Consider the following 12,697-nt stretch of genomic DNA (forward strand, 5'->3'; position numbering starts at 1 on the left):
TTTTTTTGTTCTGGTAATCGATTACATGAATACTGTAATCGATTACACCAGAACATATGGCCTGTAATCGATTACAGTATTCATGTAATCGATTACCAGTAGGCTGCCTCCTCCTATAATCGATTACCATTACTTGTAATCGATTACCACGCGTCCTGCTCTATAAATATCACATTTTCCAGACATCCCTGCGCAGCCCCTTTTCTCTTGCGACGTTCCTCCATTCCCAAACCTCCAAACCTTCGTATCTCACTCATTTCTTCATCAAATCAACTCCCGTAATTTGCAATCTTCTTCTTTTTTATTTTTCTTTTGATTTCACCGATTGAAATCTGCAAAAACTCCTTCAAATGGCAGAATCATCAAAGAAATGAAAGGATTCTTCCGCCTCCGCTTCGGCTTCAAGAGCTCATCGTTCCGGAGCCACTAGCGCATCCACAGCACCAATTCCACCCTCATTGTCCTCTTCCCCATTGTTTTCTTCCGAAGAACAGCAGAAACGGTACTCAAATCTTTTCTCATCTCGTTCCATTATCGACCCTAAGTTTATTGATATGGAATTCTTTTCTGATGAAACCTTTGATTGCATTCAAGCCTTTCAGAACTTAGGTCTTATACCTTTTATGTCATTACAATTGCCTATTTATCCTGAATTGGTTAAAGTTTTTTATTGTAATCTTGAAATTCAGGACAACACTCTGATTTCTGAGGTTTTTGGGATAAAAATGGTCATTGACCAGTCCCTCTTCCATGACTTAACCAAATTAACCAGTGACGGTGTACCATTTGAAGGTACACTGAATGACGACTGGAAATTTGATTTCTCTGCACATGATGCCCGCCAATTGGTTTGCACCAATAATGCGGATATGACCGGATGTCTTCTTGCCGGGTCATTGGCTTTTGAAAGTCGCATCCTTCACTATTTAATTGTGCGTATTCTGCTTCCACGGTCTTCCAACCTTGCCCAGGTTTCTGAGGAAGATCTAATTATCATGTGGGCCTTTCATACAGGGCGTCAACTTGACTGGGCACACTTAGTCAGATATCGCATGCATAAGGCATTGCGATTAAATGCTCCACTACCATATCCACAGCTTGTTACTCTCTTTCTTTGTCATTTTGGAATTCCTCTTGATTCTGAATCTTATATTCCAATCAAGAGATCCTTTTTAATTGGTGCTGCTGTGATTGCTTCTTTTGGTTACCGCAAAGAGAGTGATGGCTCTTGGGTCAAAAAGGGCGTTCCACCCGCTGATGATGAAGGCCACCTACCAGTTGAAGATAATTCCACTCTTCTTCAAAGGCTTATGGACAAGTTTGATGGACTTCAGACTTTTGTTGGTGACAAGTTTGATGCCATGGAATTGCAAGTTGACATGCGGTTCGATGCTATGGAATCAAGGATCACCAGAGTTGAAGAAGATGTCTCCTTCATCCGAACTTGCATTGATCCACCACCACCGCCTCCTTCATCCTCTTAGATTATATGTTATTATTCTAACTTAGTTTTATTAGCGGTTAAGTATTATTAGTACTTTGTTTTATCGCCGTGTATTTGGCTTTTTGTTCTAGTTATCGTAGTCTTGCACTATTATTATAATTCTCGCTTTTGTTTTGGTTAATTATGACGTTGTATGGATTTATTTTGATTTAATGGTTGGCTTTGTTTGGATATTTATTATGTTAATGTTTGGATATTGATTGTTTTGCTCTAGTTCTTTTTGATGTTGCCAAAGGGGGAGAGAATTTGGGAGAGCACATATGGGTTAGAAATCAATTAGAAATTTATTAGAAATTTATCAATAACAAAAGTTAGGCATACATGCCAAAAGATAGGGGGAGTAAGGGTTGTGTGAACGTGCTACCATCTTGTGTATAGCTTGTCTTGATTTTAGGTATTGTCATCATCAAAAAGGGGGAGATTGTAGACAAAGGATCAAGCTGAATGTTTTGATGATGCCAAAGGATTACATGAATCACATGCTTCTCAAAGATTTATTCAAGACAAAGATACTCAAGATGAATGATCAAGACAGTCTTTAGAATCTTAGGAAGGGTATATTAAATAGGAAGGGAATTCCAATTGAAGTCGCAAAAGGTTTGGCCAAGAAATCTAAGTTAAAAAGGTTTTTTCAACAGATTTACTCTCTGGTAATCGATTACCAGAGGATGTAATCGATTACCAGTGGCCAAAAACGATTTACAACAGCCATTAAATTTGAATTTAAAATTTGTACTGTGTAATCGATTACACATATATGGTAATCGATTACCAGCAGTTATTGAACGTTTTTAATTCAAATTTTAAAGCTTGTAATCGATTACACACATACTGTAATCGATTACCAGAGAATTTTTTTAGAAAATATTCTCAACAGTCACATCTTTTTACTTGATTCTTGAATGGCTGTCAAAGGCCTATATATGTGTGACTTGGGACACGAATTTGCTAAGAGTTTTTCAGAACAAAAAGGTCTTATCCTCTTAAAAAGCAAATCGTTTTATCCTCTTAAAAATTCCTTGGCCAAATTACTTGTGATTCAATAAGGAATTATTTGAGTGCTCAAATTGTTCAATCAATCTCTTTAAAGAGAGATTTCTTCTTTTCTTCTTCTTCATTCTGAAAAGGGATTAAGAGACCGAGGGTCTCTTGTTGTGAAAGAATTCTAAACACAAAGGAAGGGTTGTCCTTGTGTGTTTAGAACTTGTAAAAGGAATTTACAAGATAGTGGAACCTCAAACGGGTTGCTTGGGGACTAGACGTAGGCACAAGGGTGTGGCCAAACTAGTATAAATCTGAGTTTGCATTTTCTCTTCCCTTAAACTCCTTTATTTATTATTGTTTTATATTCATATTCAAATTGTTCTATTTGAATCAATATTTAAGAAATTCATTATTAAGGGAATTTATAACTTGAATAGAAAGTGAAATAGAATTTTAATTGGGGAAATAAGTTGTAATATTTTAATTCACCCCCCCTTCTTAAGATATCTGAGGCCACTTGTCCAACAGATTTTTTTAAAATTGTCCTCATTTAAAATTTATTATATAAATTTCAATTTTCTCACAATTTATCTAATATTTAGCATTTTTAAAAAATTAAGATTGACTGTTAATATAAATTAATATATAAATTTCAATTTTACGGATCAAGTTGATCCGTAAAGTGTGTAAACAAAGTTTACGGATCAACTTGATCCGTAAAGTGTGTATACAAAGTTTACGGATCAAGTTGATTCGTAAACTTTGTTTACACACTTTACGGATCAACTTGATCCGTAAACTTGATCCGTAACTTCCACTGCTACAAACGACACTGGCAAACTCAGCACAACGATGCTTACCTCGACAATGCCGACGCGCGGAGGCAGCAGAACCACCGTCAACTTGGCTGGGATAGTCAACACCCATGGCAGCGCGGTCGCACAACGAAATGCCGACGAAGAAGACGACGACAACGCTCACAGGGGGAACAAATGCGCTGCAGATGATGACGACCATGGGTCAAGCTTTTTTTAGACCAACTTAGACTACAAGGAAGAAGAACGAAGGTCACGTGAGGTGAGAGGTGAGGAAGGAGAGCAAAAGCTTCAGTAAGGAAGAAGAAGAAAAAATGGTGAGGAAGAAAAAGCGGAACGCGGGAGGGAGGGAGAGAGACGAGAATGAACCATTTTTTTAAAATAATTAAGACAGGGATACAAATGTCTTTTCCCCTTAAGGGTTGGATGCACCAGCAAAAATGCTAGGTGCACCTAGCAAAAATGCTAGGTGCACCTAGCAGCACTCCTCTTATTTTAGAATTGTGGGACATGATGTTTTGAAGATGGTTGCTCAGCTTTTTAATATTGGATTCATTACTAAGGCTAACTCCGAAACTCATTGTTCCTATTTTTAAAGTTGATGTTCCTTCTAATCTCCGGAATTTCAGACAGATAGTCTTTGCAATGTCTTATTTAAGCTTGTTTCAAAGGTGTTGGTTACTCGCATTCGTCCTCATCTGGAGTCTATCATTGGGTCGTTTCAAAGTAGTTTTATGCCCAAAAGATCTATAGCTGATAAAGTTCTTATTTCTCAGGAAATCGTTTATTGTATGTCCTAGATGAGGGGTAAGTCTTTCAACTTTTTTCAAATTTTAATTTTCAGTCCTTAATTTTTTTTTATAACTTTTAGACCTCCATTATTTTTCCCTCAACATTTTTAGTGTTTCTAAAAAATTTCTGCATTTTTAGTCTTTTATTTATTTTTATTACTCAAAATTAATTTTAAATATAAAATAAAAAAGGGATAAAAACGAGCAAAATTTTTAAAAGAACTAAAAATACCGAAAAAATTAATAAAAAACTAAAAGTTGACAAAAAAAAATTGAGGAACTAAAACTTAGTATTGGAAAAAGTTGAGAAACTAAAAATTTAATTAATCCATTTGTTCTATGTTTTCTGTGCTTTTTGTACGTGTTGATCCTCTTTTCTTTTGTTAATAATACTTCTTTGGCAGACTTTAAAAAAAAAAAACTTCTTTGACGTGTTGTAAATGATGGGTAGCGACTGAAGTGTCAACTTAGTTGTCCCTCTTATTATTGTGATCTGTATACATGATATCCTTTTTGTCAAAAAAAAATAAAATTATGCATCACTTTCTTTTTTAACTAAGTAGATTCAAGATTAAGCTAACAACTAAAACACACAATAGAGAAATTAGGCTATTAAAAATGTCATCAAATTCAAGTTGAAACCTGTAAAGTAATTATTACAAAATTCAAGAATTTTTATAATGTGACAGTATGATTAAACAATAATGTATGTTATTAGCATATTTCAATTAACATATTAAAATTATATTGTATAAAAATGTACATAGTGCATGTAAGTGCAATTTAAATACGATTAGGTATTTTTGTTTAAAATTTAATCAATTCAATATAAAATTCCAATTATTTTATGTTTTAGTCTTTCAATTCAAAATTTATTATTTATTATCTCTCTTTCTAATCATATTGTTTAAATTAAAAGTGTAACTTGATTCTTTTATAAATTTCAATTTAAAATGTGTCTTGTATTAATTATATTTTAACATCACATCCTTTAGAGGCTGCCGTGCTGGTCTTTTACTTAAAAAAATAAAAAAGTTGCCACACGAAAATTTTATCAAAGCACATATCCTAGATTGTCGTTGAGGATAAGAAACTACTGGGTGGGGCTTTTGGTGTTTGAAATTGCGGTGAAACAGAGAAAAATCGGTTGGGGTTCGTAGTGATGCGCTGCGTATTTGTGAAATTGATGCGGCGCGGTGCACGCTGAAGTGAAGTAATCCCTTTTGGTTTTGTTGTGGGTAATGCTTCTTCTCAGCAATTCTAGTATCTGATAGTCACCATTTTCATTTGTTTCAGGAATCACTATGAATATGACTAAGGGAATAACTCCAAGAGATTATTCTCTGTTGCTCAAGCCCAGCCCTTTATCTTCTCTTGGTTTACTCCATTCTCTCCAGGTAACCTTTTATTTATTTCCCTCATTAGGTGGGAAAGAAATAGATGGCAACGTGGTTTGCTTTGTCCAGTATATTTCCCAAACGTAAGTTGGTTCAACTTTTGATTCGTCGCTTCTCATTTTCCCTAAATTAATTGCTTCATTGCGTCAGTGTTCTCTGTTCAATTGCTAACCGTTAATGGCCTTTGGGAGTTTCGTGAAATAACTCTGGCGCGAAGTCTCTGAATTTCATGAAACGATTCTTCTCATTTTGTCGCTCTGAGAGGTTTTAACCCTTGAATTTCCTATATATATAAATACTTTATTATTGTTATTGGTTTCTGTTAGAATGTGGATTTAAGCCTAACTCAACCCAAAAGTAAGCTCACAGCGTAAGGGTAAGGATCGTTCTCCACTTATATATTCTATTGTGGTCTTATCTCTAGCTGACTAACTGATGTAGGACTTGAGTTTTTCTCTAACACTTTCTGATTTTTTGTTTTTAAGCAGCATGGTAACAGTAGGATTAGAGTTCCTGTGACTATTAGAATTCAACCAGAGAGGTTTTGTCATCGTGCGCCAACCGTCACGAATGAAGTGCCGCAAAATGCTGATTTTCCTCAGCACTATTCGAGAAAAGAGAAGAAACCTTTTCCAGTGCCCATTGTAGAACTGCGACGAGCAGCTAGGGAGAGGATGAAGAAGATGAAAGATGAGCCGAGAAAATCAATGTCAGCACCTAAGAATGGGTTGCTGGTGAAGAGCCTTGTATTGACTGCGTATAATGTGTATAACACTAGGATCACTTTGATCAACAATCTGAAGAAGCTGCTCAAAGTAGTGCCTGTGCATGCTTGTGGGTAATTATAGTATTCACATTCTCTAGCATATTTTAGCTAATGTGGAGCTTGTGTGAAATGCTGGTTAAGCACATAAAAATTACTTGTTTTTGTTCTAGTTGAGTAATTGTGCTAATACAGAGATCAATTGCTTCTGACCTCGGAAGATATTCTAGCATTGACACTTTGTTTGAAATGGTGAATAAATCATTGTAAAACTAATATGTCGCTTCACATTCCAGCTTTTAACTATTGTTGGTGTAACTAGAACCTAAATTAGATATTACCAATACCTCCTACAATTTGCTATCATGGTGGGCAATTAGTAGGTTCTTATTTTGCTTCTTCAACAAAGCAAAGTTTGCATACTTAGACCTTTGTGAGCCTCACATTATGGTGTAGCTATTATATTCTTATGAAATGGATGGTATGGTTCATAGGAAGACTACTAGTTCCACTTGCTGCCTCTTTAGTCCTTACCCCCTCTTCATGGACACTTTCATGCGTGCTTGCCGGAACTTCGAGATTGAGGAGATTCCCTGAGGCTGACTCATAGTCACTATATAGGACATTTGAAAAATTGTCTTTATGAGCTTATGGTCTCAAAGATTAAAGTTTGAATGTATTTTTAAGAGTAATGAAAATACTCTATAAAGTAAGTATTAAATGAAAATGTAAAATGAATTTAATATTTTGGAAATATGAAATGTATTCAATTTTTTTCATTTTGTAAGTAGGAGGATTTTTCGGAAGGTGTTGTAGAAGGATTTACAATTATCTCTCTTTTATATTTTGAGCCTGAAGAACCCATTTATGTGCATTTTTAACTAGGCACATAAAAAATATTTAGGACCAATTCTAGCTACCTTAACAAGTAACAACATACCCTTTGTGCTTACCAGGCTAGTCTAATTGAATGTGATAACCTAATTTGAGTGATTTTTCTTACTAGCTAATGTTAATGTTTGACAAAAGATTTATTGTCGGTTTGCCACTCTTATTTAATTAATTTTATAAAATTTCTTTAAATTATCAGTTTGACTAATAAAGAAAAATTTGTTCTAAATAAAAATTATTTGAATTAGAGTTGCAACTGGAAATCGGCATTCCCTTGCAAATAAATGCAATTTAATGTCTCCTACTGAAGTAAGAAAGAAAGAAGTGATCAAAAGTCCTGAAGTGTCTAATATTGGAATATTAATGCAGGTGGTGCAATGAAATCCATGTAGGACCTGTTGGACATCCATTCGAGTTATGTAAAGGCACACATGCCAACATCCGCAAGGGCCTCCACGAATGGACGAATGCACATGTTGAAGACATATTAATTCCAATTGAAGCATATCACCTCTTTGATCGTCTTGGAAAGTGGATTACTCATGAAGAGAGATTTTGTATCGCTTGAATTCCAGTAGTGGTTGAGCTTTGCATTCAAGCTGGTGTTGAAATTCCAGAGTTTCCCACCAAAAGGAGAAGAAAGCCTATCATCCGTATTGGGAGGAAGGAATTCATCGATGCTGATGAAAGTGACTTACCAGATAAAATCTCAGAGGGCCCTTTAAAACCGTTACCAGCTGAAACACCTGATTCAGAAATAGTAGCTCCATTAGACAATGAAGTAGTCCCTCTTGCTGTGGAAACTATCCTAGCATGGGAACGGACGAGGAAAGGTGCGAAGAGACTAATGAGGCTGTACAATGTGAGTGTTTGTGGATATTGCCCTGAAATTCATGTCGGTTCCCAGGATCACAAAGCTTAAAATTGTGGAGCTCATAAACACCAACAATGCAATGGGTAGCATGGTTAGCAGTCAGTAATTCTGGATGATTTGATTCCACCCAGATTTGTGTGGCATGTTCCTGATGTAAACGAACCACTAGAGCGAGAGCTTAGGAATTTTTATGGCCAGGCGCCTGAGTAGTGGACATGTGCATTCAAGTTGGTGCAGCCTTACTAGAACAATATAAATCCACCATGCGATTGGATGTGGGGATCCCATCAACTTTGAAAGAAGCTGACATGGTAGTTTGAGATGAATTTCTCTTATAGACAAAACCCCCAACTTTCGAATATAGTTTAAATTGTGTCAAACTAAATGCAATGATAATTTATTGATTTATTTAGGAGCTGGAATAGCGTCACTTTGGTTAGTTCTTTAAGGGGTATTTATGCCATCTAGACTAACTCTTGCATTTTCTATCCTCTGCATTCTACTCAATCTATAATATTCTTTATGACTTAGTCTGATAAAAATATAAGGCCAATTGACAAACTAGTGCCCTTTAAACCATCTGGGAACTCTTGAGGATGGGTAAAACTTTTCAATGGTGTGTAAAGAGAGGATAAACTGAGCATGCCTTTTTAAGTGGCCAATATATTATACAATGAAGGACATTATTTCACTTGCAATGAGATTTTTTAGTTCAACAAATGTTAGTTTTTGTTAGTGTGGAAATTTGAACCCACCCACAATTTCTTCCCCTTTTGATGATGATCAACTATGGACCTTGAAGCATAGCATGGATTTGATGGACCAATCACAAGAACACGTGTTAAGCAAATGATGCATGAAGCCCAATTTGAAATGGAAAACATGTAGCCTAAATCCAAATTGGTGGATTGCTTAAAAAATATGGAAAATGAGTTAACTTGAAGAAAAGATCTAAGAATAAATTTGATTTGTCATTTGGTCTTAATATTTTTGTTTGGATTTTTTTATCAAAATAATGAATTGAAGTTTTTTTTCTTTATTTTGTAATTTTTGGTCATGAACAATATTAGTTGTTGTTGGCTTGCTTAGAATCTGTCATTAAGAGTTTAATTACTAATAGAAACTCTTGTCATACCTTACATTTGGATGATATGAATTTAGTTTTGTGTTAAGTGTGAGAGAATTGTTCTCTCTTGATTTATGCGTAGAACCTTAAATTTTTATCAAAAGAATTTTCATTTCTCATCATTTGGTAATCATTTGGTATTCAGAGTCAATTTTAGCATCAAATTTTGGTTCGAATTTGCTCCAAGCGTGTTCGTGAATTTGCAAATTACTTCTATGAATTCAGATTTGAGCTGCTTGCGTAAATCGCTCATCATGTGTGTCTAAATTGGATGCGGTGCCTTGGATTCCGTGAATTCCAAATCCATTCGGAAGTCCAATCGGTGCCTCGTCTTGCATCCAAATTTGAGAGTTGGCATCAATTGTTGGTGATGTGAAGAGATTATATCTTCATGTGCCTCAATTGAATTGGAGTCACGGTGACAATTGCTTGGTAGTGGTTGGGTTCAATTGCACATTCGGTGCTTCAATTTCAAAATGAAGAATTGGCTTATTCATGTGCTGCTTGTGTCATTCCGCATGTGATTGTCCAGGTGCCATATTATCTTTGTGCGCCGATTTCATTCAGTGATATGTTGAGTTTGTGCGTCACTTTTTAGATTCCATATTTAATCCTTATTCTTGTTGTTTGCATCATGTTTATCTGATTTGTTAGCTATGTTTCTGTGCCTAGTCAGAATTTGCCTTTTGTTTGCGTCAAAGTTCATTTGTGCCAAATACTTATTTTGTCAATTGTGAATTGGTTTTGTGCATCAGTTTATACTCTGTTTGTCTGCCAATTTATTTCCTTAGTCTGATTCAGTGCACTTGAAATTTGAGTCATATTTTGAAATTTGAGTCAAATTCTGAAATTTGTGTTCATTATGTTTTTTTGTTGTTCTGTACAAACTTTTGGCAAAAATCCTTTCAGTAAAAATTTCGTTTGTTTGGGTGTTTATGCAAATATTACAAAGTTGAGTGAGCACTTGTTAGAAAAAAAGAAGAAGAAGAAGAAAGAACTGTAAGTATAAAAATGAAAAAAAAATCTGAAAAAAAATTGAAAAAAGTTATATCTAAAAAAATAAAAAAATCTACCCTATAAAAAGTCTCTCTACACTAGTACCAAATTTTTTGCGTTTTTCATACACCTTTACTCATTTTGTCTCTCATGAATACACTAATACACAAGTATGACATAGTAAAATTTTGAAATTATTGTTTTGTGTTGCTCTTATTCTTGAGTCATATAGTTTGTAATTTTTTTTGCATTTTATTTTGAGTTTCCTTTTCTCTCATTTAGCTTTTATTGTTTGTCATTTAAATCTCTGATTTTGTCTTATTTCTCTTTCTTTGGACTTGAGTTAAGCTTGAAATTCGTTATATCTTTCACATTGAATACTTTCTTGATTTGGATTTTGGTGGTTCCACTTAAGAACTTATAAAGGAACATAGGGTAGAAAAAGGCAAGTGTACACATTATAGAAAAAACATTAAAAGAGAGAGAGAGAGACACAAGTGGACTTTGATTGAAACACTAAGTTGAATGGTAAGGTCCATATTTATATTATTTGTGCTAACCATTTTGTGCAAGAATGCATTATTCATCTTATTTGAAGGAGAAATGAGGCTTAGGCGACATGGGATAGGGAGTTAAAGAGGAAGAGATAGAGAGAAAAAATAATAATAAAGAGGATAATATGGAAGGGGAAAAGCATAAAATTCCTAATTTTCAAATGAAGCATGACCCAGAGGCATATCTTGTGTGGGAGATGAAAGTTGACCAAATCTTTGCATGTCATGAATATAGTGAAGAGAAGAAGATTGGGTTGGCTACCTTGGGCTTTGATGACAAAGCACTCACATGGTGGAAGCTTAAAGAGAATGCAAGAGGAAGGATAAGAAAACTTGAGATAGCAACATAGAAAGAAATGAAACAGTTTATGAGGAAGACATTCTTACCACCATCTTACAAAAGATATGCTTATGACAGGTTACAAAGCCTCACACAAGGTAGCAAGAACATTGATGGGTATCATAAAGAGATGACAATGACTATGAGGAGAGCCAATGTACAAGAGCCTAAAACTGCCATGGCAAGGTTCCTACGTGGGCTTAATAGAGACATTCAATGCATTGTGAAGTTCCAACACTATGAGAGCTTAGAGAGTATGGTGCATCAAGCTAAGAAAGTGAAAAGACAACTTAAAAGGAAGCATTCCTACAAGAAGACTTATCATTATGACTCTTTTAGTGGTAAAGACAAGTCCAAGAAGGAAGGATCTTCCCCATCTAGGCAACAAGGTTCAAAGAGAATGCACTGGTAGGAGAATTTGAATGTGCCCCTCTCCTAAGATATGACAACCCGTTAGTTCCAATCGTGTGAAGCGAATGGATCCCCAAACCTTCGAACACCAATGCTCTTTCTCTTTTAAAAAATAATTTATAATAAGAAGAGAGGAAATTTAGAAGAATGTTGTTGTTTGTAATGTCCAGCAAAATGCTTTTGTGTGAGCTTTGTGCCCAAAGAATGTGAGAGAGAGAGATATAGGCACAAACCCAATGTGTAGTATCTCCAAAAAACTAAAAGTAAAATTATCGCACATCTTGTGAACGATACTTCCAACATGCAGAAGAAAAACAAATATAACAAACTAAAGTTGGAATCAACCACTTAGACTTAATGTAACGACTCACCTCGTCGCTACGATATCACCATTCTAAATCGTGATTATTTCAAATTTTAAATGAGAACTCCGTTAATTTGCTTATGAAAAATGAAAGTAATTTTTGTCTCGACATACATTCACCAAACAACACATCATTACTTAAGTGAATACATATACATATAGGAATAGTAACTCAGTACGCATCATACACATAATGGAAAGTACATTTGTTCATACATATAATTAAATTTTTGATTTACATCTTTAGTTCAACAAAAGAATCATGAACTGGCTATGGAGGAGTTGATTAACAAAACACAACTCTCTCCCAAAATAATCCCAACGTCATCACGTCGGCTCAGCGGCTCCTCAACAAAATCTCACTTCCTACACCCTACTGCTATCATTCTGCTCCCATGAACAAGGTTCGCGATCATCACAAGTATCAACCACACGATACAAAATTGCAAGGGTGAGTTCATTATAAAAAGAATTAACACAAAAACCAAACAACCACGATTAGAAGAAACACATTAACAATTATCATAAGAATACACAAGCATTAATTGATCCACACACACTCAAGAATCAGTCATTATCCATCCATGGATCCCATCAATCATTAATCAGTATGATGCATACACCTGACATCAACTCTCAGATGCAATGTGGTACCGTACCATCCCCAAGGAAATAGCCTAAGCGTGTCCCCATGACACCTCCCTTAGGAAAACTATGTAGTAAGTGTCGTGATGCAATCCTCCCTAGGAAGGGACCAGTCACTAGAGCCATAAGCAAGAGGCTCCAAGAGGATTGGGCTAGAGCTGCTGAAGAAGGCCCTAGGGTTCTTATGAACCTCAGGGTAGATTTCTAAGCCCATTGGCCAAGGTTGGGTCCAATTATCTTTG

At 35.4% G+C, this 12,697-nt stretch overlaps 1 pseudogene; it reads left to right on the forward strand.

Moving 5' to 3' along the window:
* Window positions 1-5,095: 5,095 nt before the first annotated feature.
* Window positions 5,096-8,434, forward strand: LOC100816137 (APO protein 2, chloroplastic-like; annotated as a pseudogene).
* The last annotated feature ends 4,263 nt before the right edge of the window (window positions 8,435-12,697 follow it).

This window comes from Glycine max, chromosome 6, assembly GCF_000004515.6.
Source record: "Glycine max cultivar Williams 82 chromosome 6, Glycine_max_v4.0, whole genome shotgun sequence".
Lineage (NCBI taxonomy): Eukaryota > Viridiplantae > Streptophyta > Magnoliopsida > Fabales > Fabaceae > Glycine > Glycine max.